A 21,971-nucleotide genomic window follows, 5' to 3' on the forward strand; every position below is an offset into this window, starting at 1 on the left:
GTCCAAAGTCTTATTGTCACGGGTGGCACATTTTACAAACTGGAAGAATGTTGGGAGTGTGGATGAGAGGGAAGCATGGTTAAAGTCACCTGTGATGACGATGAAGGCCCCGGGGTGTTGTGTTTGTAATCCTGCAGTTACAGTGTGGATGACGTCACACGCTGCTGCTGCGTTCCCAGATGGAGGAATATAAACAGTGATGGCGAAAACACTGGTAAACTCCCTCGGCAAATAATATGGACGAAGTCCGACTGCGACGAGCTCGATGTCCGGGTTGCATACACGCTGTTTGACGGTGACGTACCCGGAGTGACACCACCTGTTGTTCACGAGCACGGCGAGACCCCCTCCTTTCTTCTTGCCGGTCGCGGTGGTGTCTCTGTCGGCTCGAACCGTCTGGAAGCCGGGAATGGTGACGTTGGAGTCCGGTATCTGCTCGTGCAGCCACGTTTCCGTGAGACACACAATACTGGACTCCCTGTACTCCCTCTGCGTTCTGATGAGCGCTTCCAGTTCGTCCACTTTATTTGCCAGCGACCTCACGTTTCCAGTGATAACTGCAGGGATGAAGGGCTTAAACTTCCTCTTCGCCATCCTCCGTTTAAGCCCCGCTCTACAGCCCCGCCGTCTCTTCTTTAGTTCCTCCGGGATGGTGGGTCTCTCTCCGGCCAAGAGGGGGGTGTGCCTCAGGGCCATCAGCTGGTCGCGGGTGTAAACAATCCCGGCGTGTGTTGCCGGCATGCTTCCAGTGATCCGAAGAGACCGAAGTGCGGTTAAAAGTGATAAAAAGTGTCCAATCGGTTGCAAAAGCATCTCGTCTTTGTGCGGCACGAAGATGCACAGAGCAGTGCAAAAATAAATATAAAAAACAAACAGCAAACGTAATAAAAACACAAAAGACCGACAGTAATACACGGACCTGCTACGACAGGCTCCCGTTAGTACGGCGCCATATTGATGCAAGGGTTCCGTATCCTTTTTTTCTTTGATGAACAGTCTTTCCTGCTCTTTCCAAGATGTGTCTCCTCTGAAGCAGCAGCAACTGCACCATCTGCTGGCGGCAAAGAGAATCATCACCCTAATCCACAGTTTTGCTACTTTGTGACCATTGACACTCTGGAGTTCCTTCAACTGTTTTATTGTGCAGGGAAAATAAACTGAAGGTGTAATTTTGTCTACTCTGAAGCAGCAGCAACAGCGCCCTCTGCAAAGTAAAGTCTAAAAAGCTTACAGCACCTGGTATTCCCAGGCGGTCTCCCATCCAAGTACTAACCAGGCCCGACCCTGCTTAGCTTCCGAGATCGGACGAGATCGGGCGTGTTCAGGGTGGTATGGCCGTAAGCGATAGACTCCAGCCACAATACCTCCTTTATACATGTGAACCATCACCATCCTCAATTGTTCTGTTGCTTTGCGACCATGGAATCTTGAGGTGTGGGGGGGCGGGGGTTAAATTGTTCTGAAAAACAAGCTCAAGGTGCAATTTTGTCGTATCGTTGCAAGAAAAATATCATTACAATTTTCAAAAATTTCCTTCAGCAATATTGTCAGTGTTTCGTATCCAGTTGCTTCCTTGATGCAGAGTAAACTCCCTGCTCTTTCATCTCTCTCTGCAAATATGACATTTTGAAAATGATGTGTTAATAAAATATGAATAAAGTAGTGTTTTGACTACATATGTTCTTTTGAATGCTCACTTTCTTCCTTCAGTGATGATGCAAGGGTTCCGTATCCTTTTTTTCTTTGATGAACAGTCTTTCCTGCTCTTTCCAAGATGTGTCTCCTCTGAAGCAGCAGCAACTGCACCATCTGCTGGCGGCAAAGAGAATCATCACCCTAATCCACAGTTTTGCTACTTTGTGACCATTGACACTCTGGAGTTCCTTCAACTGTTTTATTGTGCAGGAAAAATAAACTGAAGGTGTCATTTTGTCCTAGTATTGCAAGCCCAAAAAAAATAATTTGAATTTTCAATCATATCCTTCATTAACTATGTCAGGGTTACATAAACTGTTTTTTCCTTGATGCTGAGTAAACTCACCGCTCTCTCCAAATATGACATTTTGAGACTGACATGTTGAAATGACACGGATAAAGTAGTGTTTTGACTACATATGGTCTTTTGAATGCTCACTTTCTTCCTTCAGTGATGATGCGAGGGTTCCATATCCTTTTTTTCTTTGATGAATAGTCTTTCCTGCTCTTTCCAAGATGTTTCTCCTCTGAAGCAGCAGCAACAGTGCCCTCTGCAATGTAAAGTCTAAAAAGCTTACAGCACCTGGTATTCCCAGGCGGTCTCCCATCCAAGTACTAACCAGGCCCGACCCTGCTTAGCTTCCGAGATCGGACGAGATCGGGCGTGTTCAGGGTGGTATGGCCGTAAGCGATAGACTCCAGCCACAATACCTCCTTTATACATGTGAATCATCACTCACTCGCAGTTTTGAATCTCTCTTCTGAAATCTCAAAGGACCCCTAGTAGCAAATTCTTTGCAAATAGATTTGGCTCCTCTCAGAAAACGGCTTATGGGACTCTGGTTGGTTATGGTGTATTTACCAGTGTCAGGCCCTGGGGATTCACTGTTCGTCAGTGTCTGTAGTGTAGTGGTTATCACCTTTTCTTAACACGTGAAAGGTCCTCAGCCTGAAACTGGGCAGAAACAACTTCTGTCTCAAAAAAATGTCTATTGCATTAGCCGGGAATCGAACCCGGGCCTCCCGCGCGGCCCTCGAGAAAAGTTTAGCTAAACCGACCTAAACGCTTTTTAACATGCATTTCAATGATAGTGCTGAACCACAGTGTGGATGTAATATTCTTTTGGCCACTCTTCCGGCTGTGGCGCTGTTCCGACTTTTTCTATAGACTCTCGGTCCTCCGATATTTTTTTTTTTTTCCTTCAGGCAAACCTCTAACGGCAGACGGTCATAAAAGCGTGCATATTCACTGTCTATTGTTGATGTCATTACGTGTTCTTACAGGGGCTGTGCATCATTCAAACATTCAAGTCATTTTCATTCGTCAAAGGTAAGACACGTTGTTTTATTTTCATAAAAGTTAGCCTGCTTTCTGATAACATTAGTTCGCTGCTGCTGCTTATTCGCTTGGTTGATGCGATAGAACTGCCCGGAATTAAGTTTGGGGTAATTATGGACTAAATAATGAATGAACATCATGCTATTTGTTGAGATTGTGTGTGGTTTTTAGGTTGTTGCTTAATATTATATATTCGTCAGCGCGGTATTGACAGTAATGTCGTGTCAGCAGTTGCCTAGCACCACTCGCAGGGTAACGCAGAAGATTTGTGGTGAAATAACACGTCAAAGTATGAATGGACATGATCGTTTTATATAGTTATTTGCATAGTTTTCATGACGTGGCGTTAAATAGTCTTGTCAGTCCGTTTATATCAATCTTTTGTTGATAAGTTAACTATAGCCTACCTCAGCATTGCTCACTTGCTAAGAGACTGACGCTACAAACGTGTGTTGAAATTACGTGATAACATGATTGTATTTCATATTTTTGTGTATCTGGTTTTGATGTCGTGATGTTAACTCATCTTTACACCATGGATCTGTTACTCCTAAGATGTCTGACTAATTAGGCTACATATTGCATCAACTAAAACAGCTGTACTACTGAGGGATTGATACCATCTCTTTTTTTAAAATACAAATGTGATATTAATATGTTCAAATTCATTTGGCAGAACTAGTAGTGCCAGAGTAGACTTTCAGACAAGCAGTAGAGGTCTGCCTACCGTATTAATCAAGTGTAATAAGACTTTGATCTAGGCATTCACTTCTCCTACCCCCCCCCCCCCTCTCTCACACACACATAACTGCTCTCCAACTCCTGCTGCAAAGACCGTCCCACCCCCCTGTTGTTTTCGCGCCCACACACACACACTGTGAGTAGATAAGGATCAGAGAGGTGTGATAAACTATTGTCTTGACCCTATGAACTATTTCACTGCAAGCCCCCCCCCACACACACACGCACACACTGTACTTCCTCCCAGACTCAGAGGTGTGAGAAACTATTGCCTTTACCCTCTGAACTATTTGACTGAAGTTCATAGAAGATAACCCAAACTTATGTTTTTACTTTATGGTAGGTCAAGATGCAGAGGGCGGTGTTCTTCCCAGGTAAGCTCAGTGTTGTGTTCCGCAAGGGACCAGGTGGATTTCTCTTACAGGAACCCTCTGCAGAAGCCAGACGGATCAAGGATGACCCCACTCGTCAGGACAGGTCTGCCCTGAGAGAGGACCTCGTGCGGCAGAATGCCCTGGCTGCGGTTCGTCAGAGAGGGGGTGATGCCTCAGACAGGACGGAGGTGCTAGGAGACTACATCCTGCAGTTTGGCAAGTATAAAGGGAAGGCTTTCAGGTGGCTTTTGGAGAATGATGTTGGCTCTACATGTTACCTTGTCAAGGATATGCGTAAGGAGGAGGCTGCAGGTCGTTTCAGGCCCGAGGGGCATAGCAAGGATAGTCTACTGTCCTTTGTGAATTATGCTCTGAGTTTTGCAGAGATCCAGTCTCTCCTTGCCTACGAGGCCAGGGGAGAGGGTGTGGTGACAGCCACATCAGAGGACGACCAGCTGGTTGGCTTTGGCGACAGGGCCAAGAGCACCTGGAAGGAGGAAGAGACAAGACCCACAACCAGGCCCACAACCACAACCACACCCACAACCAACAGTCCGCCTCTGCAGATTCTGCCGCTTGGAACTGAAACAGGGACCAAACAGCCCTCACATTCACACGGGCTTCCCTGGAGTGGCAGGGAAATACATTTATTGCCCATCAAAGGTGTACAGAGATAAGGGCATGGCCAAGGAGATGAGCTGGCCCGAGTTTCAGCAGTCTCCTTTCTATGAGGCTGAGAGACAAAGAACTGTGGAAGAAAGGAAGAAATGATTTCCCTGTATACCCATTGTTTGTACCCATTTTATTTGATTTTATTTCATTATTGTTTATTTAATTATTGTTCTTAATGTTTCTTATTTGACTTGTGTATATGTCTCTAGACGTACAGGTTCTTTGTCTGTGTATATGTAAATAGACTACAAATTAATAGTTGTAAAACAAAGTGTACATATATTGTTTTTCTTTTCTTTTTTTCTTTTATTTATGTGTGAATGCATGAAAATGTACACACCAGAAACTAGTTTGGTTTGTTTGTTGTGTTCTTTTTTTTTTATTTCTTTATTTATTTTACAAATGTCTGAATGTATGAATGTGTGAAAGGTATATATGCCAGTATGTAGAAACTTGATCTTTTGTGCATAGTTTGGACTGTTTTGTTGTACAGATGTACTTAGTGCTCTGTTGTTAACAATCGTTTGGATGTAAATAAGTCAATGCTTCCGTCTAGTCTTCTGTATGAAAGTAAATAGATTGTAAACATGAAAAGGTTCATATGTTATTGGGTTATTATGTTAATTGTTCCGCATGGTTATATGTCTATAGATCATAGGTTCTTTAGACTTCTGTTGAGCTGAATATAGCTGTATAGTTTTTTCTTTCTTTTTTTTTTCTTTTACTTAATTTTTTTACTTACTTTAACATTATTGCATGACCAGAAACACCAGTTTTCTACTTGTCATATTAACCAGCACTGTATCTATCACTGTATACTCCCCCTCCCTATGTATGTACTGTGTCATTGTCATATCTAATTGTTGTCTTAAATTATCTATATTATTTCTAAAACTTTACTTACAGCCCAATTATTTCATTTGTCATATATACATTATTTCACATGTTCATAAATAAAACTGGAACTTTCTTTGAAATATTGCACACTGCCTTTTTGTCCTGCTTAAATAAAAACAATATAGTGGTCATAGTAGTCATGAGTCATAAGAATTAATTGTTAATCTCCACGTATTTTCAATGCTTTTTGCTCAGAAATATCACATTCAATAACAGCGCGATCGGGATGCGAACCCCGTCTTTTGGGGAATCGGAAATAAATAAATAAATGAACGGACCCAGAGAGAATGCTTCGATCCTATTGGCTTGCTGGACTGGTCCAGTATTCTCGACTGGCCCCCGCGCGGCCTTCGAGAAAAGTTTAGCTAAACCGACCTAAACGCTTTTTAACATGCATTTCAATGATAGTGCTGAACCACAGTGTGGATGTAATATTCTTTTGACCACTCTTCCGGCTGTGGCGCTGTTCCGACTTTTTCTATAGACTCTCGGTCCTCCGATATTTTTTTTTTTTCCTTCAGGCAAACCTCTAACGGCAGACGGTCATAAAAGCGTGCATATTCACTGTCTATTGTTGATGTCATTACGTGTTCTTACAGGGGCTGTGCATCATTCAAACATTCAAGTCATTTTCATTCGTCAAAGGTAAGACACGTTGTTTTATTTTCATAAAAGTTAGCCTGCTTTCTGATAACATTAGTTCGCTGCTGCTGCTTATTCGCTTGGTTGATGCGATAGAACTGCCCGGAATTAAGTTTGGGGTAATTATGGACTAAATAATGAATGAACATCATGCTATTTGTTGAGATTGTGTGTGGTTTTTAGGTTGTTGCTTAATATTATATATTCGTCAGCGCGGTATTGACAGTAATGTCATGTCAGCAGTTGCTTAGCACCACTCGCAGGGTAACGCAGAAGATTTGTGGTGAAATAACACGTCAAAGTATGAATGGACATGATCGTTTTATATAGCTATATGCATAGTTTTCATGACGTGACGTTAAATAGTCTTGTCAGTCCGTTTATATCAATCTTTTGTTGATAAGTTAACTATAGCCTACCTCAGCATTGCTCACTTGCTAAGAGACTGACGCTACAAACGTGTGTTGAAATTACGTGATAACATGATTGTATTTCATATTTTTGTGTATCTGGTTTTGATGTCGTGATGTTAACTCATCTTAACACCATGGATCTGTTACTCCTAAGATGTCTGACTAGTTAGGCTACATATTGCATCAACTAAAACAGCTGTACTACTAAGGGATTGATACCATCTCTTTTTTTAAAATACAAATGTGATATTAATATGTTCAAATTCATTTGACAGAACTAGTAGTGCCAGAGTAGACTTTCAGACAAGCAGTAGAGGTCTGCCTACTGTATTAATCAAGTGTAATAAGACTTTGATCTAGGCATTCACTTCTCCTACCCCCCCCTCTCTCTCACACACACATAACTGCTCTCCAACTCCTGCTGCAAAGACCGTCCCACCCCCCCTGTTGTTTTCGCGCCCGCGCCCACACACACACACACACACACACACACACACACACACACACACTGTGAGTAGATAAGGATCAGAGAGGTGTGATAAACTATTGTCTTGACCCTATGAACTATTTCACTGCAAGCCCCCACACACACACACGCACACACTGTACTTCCTCCCAGACTCAGAGGTGTGAGAAACTATTGTCTTTACCCTCTGAACTATTTGACTGAAGTTCATAGAAGATAATCCAAACTTATGTTTTTACTTTATGGTAGGTCAAGAAGCAGAGGGTGGTGTTCTTCCCAGGTAAACTCAGTGTTGTGTTCCGCAAGGGACCAGGTGGATTTCTCTTACAGGAACCCTCTGCAGAAGCCAGACGGATCAAGGATGACCCCACTCGTCAGGACAGGTCTGCCCTGAGAGAGGACCTCGTGCGGCAGAATGCCCTGGCTGCGGTTCGTCAGAGAGGGGGTGATGCCTCAGACAGGACGGAGGTGCTAGGAGACTACATCCTGCAGTTTGGCAAGTATAAAGGGAAGGCTTTCAGGTGGCTTTTGGAGAATGATGTTGGCTCTACATGTTACCTTGTCAAGGATATGCGTAAGGAGGAGGCTGCAGGTCGTTTCAGGCCCGAGGGGCATAGCAAGGATAGTCTACTGTCCTTTGTGAATTATGCTCTGAGTTTTGCAGAGATCCAGTCTCTCCTCGCCTACGAGGCCAGGGGAGAGGGTGTGGTGACAGCCACATCAGAGGACGACCAGCTGGTTGGCTTTGGCGACAGGGCCAAGAGCACCTGGAAGGAGGAAGAGACAAGACCCACAACCAGACCCACAACCACACCCACAACCAACAGTCCGCCTCTGCAGATTCTGCCGCTTGGAACTGAAACAGGGACCAAACAGCCCTCACATTCACACGGGCTTCCCTGGAGTGGCAGGGAAATACATTTATTGCCCATCAAAGGTGTACTCTTTGTACAGAGATAAGGGCATGGCCAAGGAGATGAGCTGGCCCGAGTTTCAGCCGTCTCCTTTCTATGAGGCTGAGAGACAAAGAACTGTGGAAGAAAGGAAGAAATGATTTCCCTGTATACCCATTGTTTGTACCCATTTTATTTGATTTTATTTCATTATTGTTTATTTAATTATTGTTCTTAATGTTTCTTATTTGACTTGTGTATATGTCTCTAGACGTACAGGTTCTTTGTCTGTGTATATGTAAATAGACTACAAATTAATAGTTGTAAAACAAAGTGTACATATATTGTTTTTTCCTTTTCTTTTTTTCTTTTCTTTATGTGTGAATGCATGAAAATGTACACACCAGAAACTAGTTTGGTTTGTTTGTTGTGTTCTTTTTTTTTTATTTCTTTATTTATTTTACAAATGTCTGAATGTATGAATGTGTGAAAGGTATATATGCCAGTATGTAGAAACTTGATCTTTTGTGCATAGTTTGGACTGTTTTGTTGTACAGATGTACTTAGTGCTCTGTTGTTAACAATCGTTTGGATGTAAATAAGTCAATGCTTCCGTCTAGTCTTCTGTATGAAAGTAAATAGATTGTAAACATGAAAAGGTTCATATGTTATTGGGTTATTATGTTAATTGTTCCGCATGGTTATATGTCTATAGATCATAGGTTCTTTAGACTTCTGTTGAGCTGAATATAGCTGTATAGTTTTTTCTTTCTTTTTTTTTTCTTTTACTTAATTTTTTTACTTACTTTAACATTATTGCATGACCAGAAACACCAGTTTTCTACTTGTCATATTAACCAGCACTGTATCTATCACTGTATACTCCCCCTCCCTATGTATGTACTGTGTCATTGTCATATCTAATTGTTGTCTTAAATTATCTATATTATTTCTAAAACTTTACTTACAGCCCAATTATTTCATTTGTCATATATGCATTATTTCACATGTTCATAAATAAAACTGGAACTTTCTTTGAAATATTGCACACTGCCTTTTTGTCCTGCTTAAATAAAAACAATATAGTGGTCATAGTAGTCATGAGTCATAAGAATTAATTGTTAATCTCCACGTATTTTCAATGCTTTTTGCTCAGAAATATCACGTTCAATAACAGCGCGATCGGGATGCGAACCCCGTCTTTTGGGGAATCGGAAATAAATAAATAAATGAACGGACCCAGAGAGAATGCTTCGATCCTATTGGCTTGCTGGACTGGTCCAGTATTCTCGACTGGCCCCCGCGTGGCAGGCGAGAATTCTACCACTGAACCACCAATGCATGATTTTTTATAAAGGGCACCCCTTTTTTTTTTTTTTTCTGAAACTTTTCCAACTCAGATGGAAAGAAAGGTTGCTGCCATTCCTGTAATGTTCAACAGATACTGACACCCGCTTCTTGGCAGGTGTTTTATTGTGCTCTGGTGAGGTGCCAGGTAAGATAGGAGAAGGGTTTGTATTTCTTACTCAAGCCTGACATGGCAAGATTCATGCCTCTGCTTCAAAGCTACACCATAGCCCTGCGCCTTACGCATAGCCCTGCGCCTTACGCATAGCCCTGCGCCTTACGCATAGCCCTGCGCCTTACGCATAGCCCTGCGCCTTACGCATAGCCCTGCGCCTTACGCATAGCCCTGCGCCTTACGCATAGCCCTGCGCCTTACGCAAAGCCCTGCGTTCTGAAAAACAAGCTCAAGGTGCAACTTTGTTGTATCGTTGCAAGAAAAAAATTATTACAATTTTCAAAAATTTCCTTCAGCAATATTGTCAGTGTTTCGTATCCAGTTGCTTCCTTGATGCAGAGTAAACTCCCTGCTCTTTCATCTCTCTCTGCAAATATGACATTTTGAAAATGATATGTTAATAAAATATGAATAAAGTAGTGTTTTGACTACATATGTTCTTTTGAATGCTCACTTTCTTCCTTCAGTGATGATAGATAGAGTACTTTATTCATCCCCGGAGGGAAATTAAGGAGTCACCTGGCTGGCTGTGATGTGCAGTCCAGACTGGAGGGTAGGGGATGTCAGTGGTGGGTTTGAGGGTGATGCAAAGAGGTGTGTGTTGCAGGAGGTGGTGGTGGTGGGGGACTGTGGGTGATGTGAGGATGTCCCGGGGGTGGAAGGTGTGAAAAAGTCTGTGGTGAAAGCCAGCGGAGGGGTGGGGGGAGATGGTGACGGGTGTGGTGTGGGGCAGAGGGTGGTGGGGGGAGGTGGGGGGTTGTTGCTCTGAGAAGCAGTAGAGGCAGTGGAGGCAGTGGAGGGTCCGCTGGGGGTGGGGGGGTTGTTGTTGAACCTATTGAAGAACGTGTTCAGCTCGTTCGCACGTCGTTCATTCCCCGTTGCTCCCTCACCTCTCCTCTGGAAGCCGGTGATCTCCTTTATCCCACTCCAGACGTCTCTGCTATTGTTGTCCTCCAGTTTGTGCTCCAGTTTTCTTCTGTAGTTGTCCTTGCTCTCCCTGATGCTGCGCTTTAGCTCCCTTTGTACCCGTTTGAGTTCTGCTCTGTCCCGTGATCTAAAGGCTCTCTTCTTCTCGTTGAGAAGGGCCTTCAGGTCGCTTGTTACCCACGGTTTGTTATTTGGGTAACAGCGGACCTCTTTAGTGGGGATGGTGTTGTCTATGCAGAACCCAATGTACTCAGAGACACAGTCAGTCATGCCATCAATGTCCTCACCATGTGGCTCATACAGAGCATCCCAGTCTGTGGCCTCCAGCGCTCCACGCAGTGTTTCCATGGCCTCAGGAGTCCATTTCCTCACTGTCCTCACTTTGACTGGGTGCCGCTGAACCACAGGCTTGTATGATGGGGAGAGCAGGACTAGGTTGTGGTCTGATCTGCCCAGTGGTGGCAGGGCAGTGGAGCTGTATGCATCCTTAACATTTGCATACAGCAGGTCCAAAGTCTTATTGTCACGGGTGGCACATTTTACAAACTGGAAGAATGTTGGGAGTGTGGATGAGAGGGAAGCATGGTTAAAGTCACCTGTGATGACGATGAAGGCCCCGGGGTGTTGTGTTTGTAATCCTGCAGTTACAGTGTGGATGACGTCACACGCTGCTGCTGCGTTCCCAGATGGAGGAATATAAACAGTGATGGCGAAAACACTGGTAAACTCCCTCGGCAAATAATATGGACGAAGTCCGACTGCGACGAGCTCGATGTCCGGGTTGCATACACGCTGTTTGACGGTGACGTACCCGGAGTGACACCACCTGTTGTTCACGAGCACGGCGAGACCCCCTCCTTTCTTCTTGCCGGTCGCGGTGGTGTCTCTGTCGGCTCGAACCGTCTGGAAGCCGGGAATGGTGACGTTGGAGTCCGGTATCTGCTCGTGCAGCCACGTTTCCGTGAGACACACAATACTGGACTCCCTGTACTCCCTCTGCGTTCTGATGAGCGCTTCCAGTTCGTCCACTTTATTTGCCAGCGACCTCACGTTTCCAGTGATAACTGCAGGGATGAAGGGCTTAAACTTCCTCTTCGCCATCCTCCGTTTAAGCCCCGCTCTACAGCCCCGCCGTCTCTTCTTTAGTTCCTCCGGGATGGTGGGTCTCTCTCCGGCCAAGAGGGGGGTGTGCCTCAGGGCCATCAGCTGGTCGCGGGTGTAAACAATCCCGGCGTGTGTTGCCGGCATGCTTCCAGTGATCCGAAGAGACCGAAGTGCGGTTAAAAGTGATAAAAAGTGTCCAATCGGTTGCAAAAGCATCTCGTCTTTGTGCGGCACGAAGATGCACAGAGCAGTGCAAAAATAAATATAAAAAACAAACAGCAAACGTAATAAAAACACAAAAGACCGACAGTAATACACGGACCTAATACGACAGGCTCCTGTTAGTACGGCGCCATATTGATGCAAGGGTTCCGTATCCTTTTTTTCTTTGATGAACAGTCTTTCCTGCTCTTTCCAAGATGTGTCTCCTCTGAAGCAGCAGCAACTGCACCATCTGCTGGCGGCAAAGAGAATCATCACCCTAATCCACAGTTTTGCTACTTTGTGACCATTGACACTCTGGAGTTCCTTCAACTGTTTTATTGTGCAGGGAAAATAAACTGAAGGTGTAATTTTGTCTCCTCTGAAGCAGCAGCAACAGCGCCCTCTGCAAAGTAAAGTCTAAAAAGCTTACAGCACCTGGTATTCCCAGGCGGTCTCCCATCCAAGTACTAACCAGGCCCGACCCTGCTTAGCTTCTGAGATCGGACGAGATCGGGCGTGTTCAGGGTGGTATGGCCGTAAGCGATAGACTCCAGCCACAATACCTCCTTTATACATGTGAATCATCACCATCCTCAATTGTTCTGTTGCTTTGCGACCATGGAATCTTGAGGTGTGGGGGGGCGGGGGTTAAATTGTTCTGAAAAACAAGCTCAAGGTGCAATTTTGTCGTATCGTTGCAAGAAAAATATCATTACAATTTTCAAAAATTTCCTTCAGCAATATTGTCAGTGTTTCGTATCCAGTTGCTTCCTTGATGCAGAGTAAACTCCCTGCTCTTTCATCTCTCTCTGCAAATATGACATTTTGAAAATGATGTGTTAATAAAATATGAATAAAGTAGTGTTTTGACTACATATGTTCTTTTGAATGCTCACTTTCTTCCTTCAGTGATGATGCAAGGGTTCCGTATCCTTTTTTTCTTTGATGAACAGTCTTTCCTGCTCTTTCCAAGATGTGTCTCCTCTGAAGCAGCAGCAACTGCACCATCTGCTGGCGGCAAAGAGAATCATCACCCTAATCCACAGTTTTGCTACTTTGTGACCATTGACACTCTGGAGTTCCTTCAACTGTTTTATTGTGCAGGAAAAATAAACTGAAGGTGTCATTTTGTCCTAGTATTGCAAGCCCAAAAAAAATAATTTGAATTTTCAATCATATCCTTCATTAACTATGTCAGGGTTACATAAACTGTTTTTTCCTTGATGCTGAGTAAACTCACCGCTCTCTCCAAATATGACATTTTGAGACTGACATGTTGAAATGACACGGATAAAGTAGTGTTTTGACTACATATGGTCTTTTGAATGCTCACTTTCTTCCTTCAGTGATGATGCGAGGGTTCCATATCCTTTTTTTCTTTGATGAATAGTCTTTCCTGCTCTTTCCAAGATGTGTCTCCTCTGAAGCAGCAGCAACAGTGCCCTCTGCTCTTTGCAATGTAAAGTCTAAAAAGCTTACAGCACCTGGTATTCCCAGGCGGTCTCCCATCCAAGTACTAACCAGGCCCGACCCTGCTTAGCTTCCGAGATCGGACGTGTTCAGGGTGGTATGGCCGTAAGCGATAGACTCCAGCCACAATACCTCCTTTATACATGTGAATCATCACTCACTCGCAGTTTTGAATCTCTCTTCTGAAATCTCAAAGGACCCCTAGTAGCAAATTCTTTGCAAATAGATTTGGCTCCTCTCAGAAAACGGCTTATGGGACTCTGGTTGGTTATGGTGTATTTACCAGTGTCAGGCCCTGGGGAACTCAGATGGAAAGAAAGGTTGCTGCCATTCCTGTAATGTTCAACAGATACTGACACCCGCTTCTTGGCAGGTGTTTTATTGTGCTCTGGTGAGGTGCCAGGTAAGATAGGAGAAGGGTTTGTATTTCTTACTCAAGCCTGACATGGCAAGATTCATGCCTCTGCTTCAAAGCTACACCATAGCCCTGCGCCTTACGCATAGCCCTGCGCCTTACGCATAGCCCTGCGCCTTACGCATAGCCCTGCGCCTTACGCATAGCCCTGCGCCTTACGCATAGCCCTGCGCCTTACGCATAGCCCTGCGCCTTACGCATAGCCCTGCGCCTTACGCATAGCCCTGCGCCTTACGCAAAGCCCTGCGTTCTGAAAAACAAGCTCCAGGTGCAACTTTGTTGTATCGTTGCAAGAAAAAAATCATTACAATTTTCAAAAATTTCCTTCAGCAATATTGTCAGTGTTTCGTATCCAGTTGCTTCCTTGATGCAGAGTAAACTCCCTGCTCTTTCATCTCTCTCTGCAAATATGACATTTTGAAAATGATATGTTAATAAAATATGAATAAAGTAGTGTTTTGACTACATATGTTCTTTTGAATGCTCACTTTCTTCCTTCAGTGATGATGCACAGTCTTTCCTGCTCTTTCCAAGATGTGTCTCCTCTGAAGCAGCAGCAACTGCACCATCTGCTGGCGGCAAAGAGAATCATCACCCTAATCCACAGTTTTGCTACTTTGTGACCATTGACACTCTGGAGTTCCTTCAACTGTTTTATTGTGCAGGGAAAATAAACTGAAGGTGTAATTTTGTCTCCTCTGAAGCAGCAGCAACAGCGCCCTCTGCAAAGAAAAGTCTAAAAAGCTTACAGCACCTGGTATTCCCAGGCGGTCTCCCATCCAAGTACTAACCAGGCCCGACCCTGCTTAGCTTCCAAGATCGGACGAGATCGGGCGTGTTCAGGGTGGTATGGCCGTAAGCAATAGACTCCAGCCACAATACCTCCTTTATACATGTGAACCATCACCATCCTCAATTGTTCTGTTGCTTTGCGACCATGGAATCTTGAGGTGTGGGGGGGCGGGGGTTAAATTGTTCTGAAAAACAAGCTCAAGGTGCAATTTTGTCGTATCGTTGCAAGAAAAATATCATTACAATTTTCAAAAATTTCCTTCAGCAATATTGTCAGTGTTTCGTATCCAGTTGCTTCCTTGATGCAGAGTAAACTCCCTGCTCTTTCATCTCTCTCTGCAAATATGACATTTTGAAAATGATGTGTTAATAAAATATGAATAAAGTAGTGTTTTGACTACATATGGTCTTTTGAATGCTCACTTTCTTCCTTCAGTGATGATGCAAGGGTTCCGTATCCTTTTTTTCTTTGATGAACAGTCTTTCCTGCTCTTTCCAAGATGTGTCTCCTCTGAAGCAGAAGCAACTGCACCATCTGCTGGCGGCAAAGAGAATCATCACCCTAATCCAAACATTTTCCACTTTGTGACCATTGACACTCTGGAGTTCCTTCAACTGTTTTATTGTGCAGGGAAAATAAACTGAAGGTGTCATTTTGTCCTAGTATTGCAAGCCAAAAAAAAATAATTTGAATTTTCAATCATATCCTTCATTAACTATGTCAGGGTTACATAAACTGTTTTTTCCTTGATGCTGAGTAAACTCACCGCTCTCTCCAAATATGACATTTTGAGACTGACATGTTGAAATGACACGGATAAAGTAGTGTTTTGACTACATATGGTCTTTTGAATGCTCACTTTCTTCCTTCAGTGATGATGCGAGGGTTCCATATCCTTTTTTTCTTTGATGAATAGTCTTTCCTGCTCTTTCCAAGATGTGTCTCCTCTGAAGCAGCAGCAACAGCGCCCTCTGCTCTTTGCAATGTAAAGTCTAAAAAGCTTACAGCACCTGGTATTCCCAGGCGGTCTCCCATCCAAGTACTAACCAGGCCCGACCCTGCTTAGCTTCCGAGATCGGACGAGATCGGGCGTGTTCAGGGTGGTATGGCCGTAAGCAATAGACTCCAGCCACAATACCTCCTTTATACATGTGAACCATCACCATCCTCAATTGTTCTGTTGCTTTGCGACCATGGAATCTTGAGGTGTGGGGGGGCGGGGGTTAAATTGTTCTGAAAAACAAGCTCAAGGTGCAATTTTGTCGTATCGTTGCAAGAAAAATATCATTACAATTTTCAAAAATTTCCTTCAGCAATATTGTCAGTGTTTCGTATCCAGTTGCTTCCTTGATGCAGAGTAAACTCCCTGCTCTTTCATCTCTCTCTGCAAATATGACATTTTGAAAATGATGTGTTAATAAAATATGAATAAAGTAGTGTTTTGACTACATATGTTCTTTTGAATGCTCACTTTCTTCCTTCAGTGATGATGCAAGGGTTCCGTATCCTTTTTTTCTTTGATGAACAGTCTTTCCTGCTCTTTCCAAGATGTGTCTCCTCTGAAGCAGAAGCAACTGCACCATCTGCTGGCGGCAAAGAGAATCATCACCCTAATCCAAACATTTTCCACTTTGTGACCATTGACACTCTGGAGTTCCTTCAACTGTTTTATTGTGCAGGGAAAATAAACTGAAGGTGTCATTTTGTCCTAGTATTGCAAGCCAAAAAAAAATAATTTGAATTTTCAATCATATCCTTCATTAACTATGTCAGGGTTACATAAACTGTTTTTTCCTTGATGCTGAGTAAACTCACCGCTCTCTCCAAATATGACATTTTGAGACTGACATGTTGAAATGACACGGATAAAGTAGTGTTTTGACTACATATGGTCTTTTGAATGCTCACTTTCTTCCTTCAGTGATGATGCGAGGGTTCCATATCCTTTTTTTCTTTGATGAATAGTCTTTCCTGCTCTTTCCAAGATGTGTCTCCTCTGAAGCAGCAGCAACAGCGCCCTCTGCTCTTTGCAATGTAAAGTCTAAAAAGCTTACAGCACCTGGTATTCCCAGGCGGTCTCCCATCCAAGTACTAACCAGGCCCGACCCTGCTTAGCTTCCGAGATCGGACGAGATCGGGCGTGTTCAGGGTGGTATGGCCGTAAGCAATAGACTCCAGCCACAATACCTCCTTTATACATGTGAACCATCACCATCCTCAATTGTTCTGTTGCTTTGCGACCATGGAATCTTGAGGTGTGGGGGGGCGGGGGTTAAATTGTTCTGAAAAACAAGCTCAAGGTGCAATTTTGTCGTATCGTTGCAAGAAAAATATCATTACAATTTTCAAAAATTTCCTTCAGCAATATTGTCAGTGTTTCGTATCCAGTTGCTTCCTTGATGCAGAGTAAACTCCCTGCTCTTTCATCTCTCTCTGCAAATATGACATTTTGAAAATGATGTGTTAATAAAATATGAATAAAGTAGTGTTTTGACTACATATGGTCTTTTGAATGCTCACTTTCTTCCTTCAGTGATGATGCAAGGGTTCCGTATCCTTTTTTTCTTTGATGAACAGTCTTTCCTGCTCTTTCCAAGATGTGTCTCCTCTGAAGCAGAAGCAACTGCACCATCTGCTGGCGGCAAAGAGAATCATCACCCTAATCCAAACATTTTCCACTTTGTGACCATTGACACTCTGGAGTTCCTTCAACTGTTTTATTGTGCAGGGAAAATAAACTGAAGGTGTCATTTTGTCCTAGTATTGCAAGCCAAAAAAAAATAATTTGAATTTTCAATCATATCCTTCATTAACTATGTCAGGGTTACATAAACTGTTTTTTCCTTGATGCTGAGTAAACTCACCGCTCTCTCCAAATATGACATTTTGAGACTGACATGTTGAAATGACACGGATAAAGTAGTGTTTTGACTACATATGGTCTTTTGAATGCTCACTTTCTTCCTTCAGTGATGATGCGAGGGTTCCATATCCTTTTTTTCTTTGATGAATAGTCTTTCCTGCTCTTTCCAAGATGTGTCTCCTCTGAAGCAGCAGCAACAGCGCCCTCTGCTCTTTGCAATGTAAAGTCTAAAAAGCTTACAGCACCTGGTATTCCCAGGCGGTCTCCCATCCAAGTACTAACCAGGCCCAACCCTGCTTAGCTTCCGAGATCGGACGAGATCGGGCGTGTTCAGGGTGGTATGGCCGTAAGCGATAGACTCCAGCCACAATACCTCCTTTATACATGTGAACCATCACCATCCTCAATTGTTCTGTTGCTTTGCGACCATGGAATCTTGAGGTGTGGGGGGGCGGGGGTTAAATTGTTCTGAAAAACAAGCTCAAGGTGCAATTTTGTCGTATCGTTGCAAGAAAAATATCATTACAATTTTCAAAAATTTCCTTCAGCAATATTGTCAGTGTTTCGTATCCAGTTGCTTTCTTGATGCAGAGTAAACTCCCTGCTCTTTCATCTCTCTCTGCAAATATGACATTTTGAAAATGATGTGTTAATAAAATATGAATAAAGTAGTGTTTTGACTACATATGTTCTTTTGAATGCTCACTTTCTTCCTTCAGTGATGATGCAAGGGTTCCGTATCCTTTTTTTCTTTGATGAACAGTCTTTCCTGCTCTTTCCAAGATGTGTCTCCTCTGAAGCAGAAGCAACTGCACCATCTGCTGGCGGCAAAGAGAATCATCACCCTAATCCAAACATTTTCCACTTTGTGACCATTGACACTCTGGAGTTCCTTCAACTGTTTTATTGTGCAGGGAAAATAAACTGAAGGTGTCATTTTGTCCTAGTATTGCAAGCCAAAAAAAAATAATTTGAATTTTCAATCATATCCTTCATTAACTATGTCAGGGTTACATAAACTGTTTTTTCCTTGATGCTGAGTAAACTCACCGCTCTCTCCAAATATGACATTTTGAGACTGACATGTTGAAATGACACGGATAAAGTAGTGTTTTGACTACATATGGTCTTTTGAATGCTCACTTTCTTCCTTCAGTGATGATGCGAGGGTTCCATATCCTTTTTTTCTTTGATGAATAGTCTTTCCTGCTCTTTCCAAGATGTGTCTCCTCTGAAGCAGCAGCAACAGCGCCCTCTGCAATGTAAAGTCTAAAAAGCTTACAGCACCTGGTATTCCCAGGCGGTCTCCCATCCAAGTACTAACCAGGCCCGACCCTGCTTAGCTTCCGAGATCGGACGAGATCGGGCGTGTTCAGGGTGGTATGGCCGTAAGCAATAGACTCCAGCCACAATACCTCCTTTATACATGTGAACCATCACCATCCTCAATTGTTCTGTTGCTTTGCGACCATGGAATCTTGAGGTGTGGGGGGGCGGGGGTTAAATTGTTCTGAAAAACAAGCTCAAGGTGCAATTTTGTCGTATCGTTGCAAGAAAAATATCATTACAATTTTCAAAAATTTCCTTCAGCAATATTGTCAGTGTTTCGTATCCAGTTGCTTCCTTGATGCAGAGTAAACTCCCTGCTCTTTCATCTCTCTCTGCAAATATGACATTTTGAAAATGATGTGTTAATAAAATATGAATAAAGTAGTGTTTTGACTACATATGTTCTTTTGAATGCTCACTTTCTTCCTTCAGTGATGATGCAAGGGTTCCGTATCCTTTTTTTCTTTGATGAACAGTCTTTCCTGCTCTTTCCAAGATGTGTCTCCTCTGAAGCAGAAGCAACTGCACCATCTGCTGGCGGCAAAGAGAATCATCACCCTAATCCAAACATTTTCCACTTTGTGACCATTGACACTCTGGAGTTCCTTCAACTGTTTTATTGTGCAGGGAAAATAAACTGAACGTGTCATTTTGTCCTAGTATTGCAAGCCAAAAAAAAATAATTTGAATTTTCAATCATATCCTTCATTAACTATGTCAGGGTTACATAAACTGTTTTTTCCTTGATGCTGAGTAAACTCACCGCTCTCTCCAAATATGACATTTTGAGACTGACATGTTGAAATGACACGGATAAAGTAGTGTTTTGACTACATATGGTCTTTTGAATGCTCACTTTCTTCCTTCAGTGATGATGCGAGGGTTCCATATCCTTTTTTTCTTTGATGAATAGTCTTTCCTGCTCTTTCCAAGATGTGTCTCCTCTGAAGCAGCAGCAACAGCGCCCTCTGCTCTTTGCAATGTAAAGTCTAAAAAGCTTACAGCACCTGGTATTCCCAGGCGGTCTCCCATCCAAGTACTAACCAGGCCCGACCCTGCTTAGCTTCCGAGATCGGACGAGATCGGGCGTGTTCAGGGTGGTATGGCCGTAAGCAATAGACTCCAGCCACAATACCTCCTTTATACATGTGGACCATCACCATCCTCAATTGTTCTGTTGCTTTGCGACCATGGAATCTTGAGGTGTGGGGGGGCGGGGGTTAAATTGTTCTGAAAAACAAGCTCAAGGTGCAATTTTGTCGTATCGTTGCAAGAAAAATATCATTACAATTTTCAAAAATTTCCTTCAGCAATATTGTCAGTGTTTCGTATCCAGTTGCTTCCTTGATGCAGAGTAAACTCCCTGCTCTTTCATCTCTCTCTGCAAATATGACATTTTGAAAATGATGTGTTAATAAAATATGAATAAAGTAGTGTTTTGACTACATATGGTCTTTTGAATGCTCACTTTCTTCCTTCAGTGATGATGCAAGGGTTCCGTATCCTTTTTTTCTTTGATGAACAGTCTTTCCTGCTCTTTCCAAGATGTGTCTCCTCTGAAGCAGAAGCAACTGCACCATCTGCTGGCGGCAAAGAGAATCATCACCCTAATCCAAACATTTTCCACTTTGTGACCATTGACACTCTGGAGTTCCTTCAACTGTTTTATTGTGCAGGGAAAATAAACTGAACGTGTCATTTTGTCCTAGTATTGCAAGCCAAAAAAAAATAATTTGAATTTTCAATCATATCCTTCATTAACTATGTCAGGGTTACATAAACTGTTTTTTCCTTGATGCTGAGTAAACTCACCGCTCTCTCCAAATATGACATTTTGAGACTGACATGTTGAAATGACACGGATAAAGTAGTGTTTTGACTACATATGGTCTTTTGAATGCTCACTTTCTTCCTTCAGTGATGATGCGAGGGTTCCATATCCTTTTTTTCTTTGATGAATAGTCTTTCCTGCTCTTTCCAAGATGTGTCTCCTCTGAAGCAGCAGCAACAGCGCCCTCTGCTCTTTGCAATGTAAAGTCTAAAAAGCTTACAGCACCTGGTATTCCCAGGCGGTCTCCCATCCAAGTACTAACCAGGCCCGACCCTGCTTAGCTTCCGAGATCGGACGAGATCGGGCGTGTTCAGGGTGGTATGGCCGTAAGCAATAGACTCCAGCCACAATACCTCCTTTATACATGTGGACCATCACCATCCTCAATTGTTCTGTTGCTTTGCGACCATGGAATCTTGAGGTGTGGGGGGGCGGGGGTTAAATTGTTCTGAAAAACAAGCTCAAGGTGCAATTTTGTCGTATCGTTGCAAGAAAAATATCATTACAATTTTCAAAAATTTCCTTCAGCAATATTGTCAGTGTTTCGTATCCAGTTGCTTCCTTGATGCAGAGTAAACTCCCTGCTCTTTCATCTCTCTCTGCAAATATGACATTTTGAAAATGATGTGTTAATAAAATATGAATAAAGTAGTGTTTTGACTACATATGGTCTTTTGAATGCTCACTTTCTTCCTTCAGTGATGATGCAAGGGTTCCGTATCCTTTTTTTCTTTGATGAACAGTCTTTCCTGCTCTTTCCAAGATGTGTCTCCTCTGAAGCAGAAGCAACTGCACCATCTGCTGGCGGCAAAGAGAATCATCACCCTAATCCAAACATTTTCCACTTTGTGACCATTGACACTCTGGAGTTCCTTCAACTGTTTTATTGTGCAGGGAAAATAAACTGAACGTGTCATTTTGTCCTAGTATTGCAAGCCAAAAAAAAATAATTTGAATTTTCAATCATATCCTTCATTAACTATGTCAGGGTTACATAAACTGTTTTTTCCTTGATGCTGAGTAAACTCACCGCTCTCTCCAAATATGACATTTTGAGACTGACATGTTGAAATGACACGGATAAAGTAGTGTTTTGACTACATATGGTCTTTTGAATGCTCACTTTCTTCCTTCAGTGATGATGCGAGGGTTCCATATCCTTTTTTTCTTTGATGAATAGTCTTTCCTGCTCTTTCCAAGATGTGTCTCCTCTGAAGCAGCAGCAACAGCGCCCTCTGCTCTTTGCAATGTAAAGTCTAAAAAGCTTACAGCACCTGGTATTCCCAGGCGGTCTCCCATCCAAGTACTAACCAGGCCCGACCCTGCTTAGCTTCCGAGATCGGACGAGATCGGGCATGTTCAGGGTGGTATGGCCGTAAGC

At 43.1% G+C, this 21,971-nt stretch overlaps 11 non-coding genes and 1 pseudogene across 11 annotated transcripts; all 12 read right to left on the reverse strand.

Annotated features, from left to right (window-relative positions):
* Positions 1-1,224: 1,224 nt before the first annotated feature.
* Positions 1,225-1,343, reverse strand: LOC138409450 (5S ribosomal RNA). Its single transcript, XR_011242693.1, has one exon. It is a non-coding gene; the product is annotated as a 5S ribosomal RNA (ribosomal RNA).
* A 923-nt stretch (positions 1,344-2,266) lies between these two features.
* Positions 2,267-2,385, reverse strand: LOC138409461 (5S ribosomal RNA). Its single transcript, XR_011242702.1, has one exon. It is a non-coding gene; the product is annotated as a 5S ribosomal RNA (ribosomal RNA).
* A 9,927-nt stretch (positions 2,386-12,312) lies between these two features.
* LOC138408553 (5S ribosomal RNA) lies at positions 12,313-12,431 on the reverse strand. Its single transcript, XR_011241872.1, has one exon. It is a non-coding gene; the product is annotated as a 5S ribosomal RNA (ribosomal RNA).
* Positions 12,432-13,361: 930 nt separating this feature from the next.
* LOC138409652 (5S ribosomal RNA) lies at positions 13,362-13,470 on the reverse strand (annotated as a pseudogene).
* A 1,046-nt stretch (positions 13,471-14,516) lies between these two features.
* On the reverse strand, positions 14,517-14,635 carry LOC138408401 (5S ribosomal RNA). The gene has a single exon (XR_011241720.1). It is a non-coding gene; the product is annotated as a 5S ribosomal RNA (ribosomal RNA).
* A 930-nt stretch (positions 14,636-15,565) lies between these two features.
* LOC138409472 (5S ribosomal RNA) lies at positions 15,566-15,684 on the reverse strand. The gene has a single exon (XR_011242709.1). It is a non-coding gene; the product is annotated as a 5S ribosomal RNA (ribosomal RNA).
* A 930-nt stretch (positions 15,685-16,614) lies between these two features.
* Positions 16,615-16,733, reverse strand: LOC138409484 (5S ribosomal RNA). The gene has a single exon (XR_011242711.1). It is a non-coding gene; the product is annotated as a 5S ribosomal RNA (ribosomal RNA).
* Positions 16,734-17,663: 930 nt separating this feature from the next.
* Positions 17,664-17,782, reverse strand: LOC138410095 (5S ribosomal RNA). The gene has a single exon (XR_011242891.1). It is a non-coding gene; the product is annotated as a 5S ribosomal RNA (ribosomal RNA).
* Positions 17,783-18,705: 923 nt separating this feature from the next.
* Positions 18,706-18,824, reverse strand: LOC138409496 (5S ribosomal RNA). Its single transcript, XR_011242714.1, has one exon. It is a non-coding gene; the product is annotated as a 5S ribosomal RNA (ribosomal RNA).
* Positions 18,825-19,754: 930 nt separating this feature from the next.
* LOC138409507 (5S ribosomal RNA) lies at positions 19,755-19,873 on the reverse strand. The gene has a single exon (XR_011242715.1). It is a non-coding gene; the product is annotated as a 5S ribosomal RNA (ribosomal RNA).
* A 930-nt stretch (positions 19,874-20,803) lies between these two features.
* Positions 20,804-20,922, reverse strand: LOC138409518 (5S ribosomal RNA). The gene has a single exon (XR_011242717.1). It is a non-coding gene; the product is annotated as a 5S ribosomal RNA (ribosomal RNA).
* Positions 20,923-21,852: 930 nt separating this feature from the next.
* Positions 21,853-21,971, reverse strand: LOC138408152 (5S ribosomal RNA). The gene has a single exon (XR_011241470.1). It is a non-coding gene; the product is annotated as a 5S ribosomal RNA (ribosomal RNA).

Source organism: Paralichthys olivaceus, chromosome 5 (genome assembly GCF_024713975.1).
Source record: "Paralichthys olivaceus isolate ysfri-2021 chromosome 5, ASM2471397v2, whole genome shotgun sequence".
NCBI lineage: Eukaryota > Metazoa > Chordata > Actinopteri > Pleuronectiformes > Paralichthyidae > Paralichthys > Paralichthys olivaceus.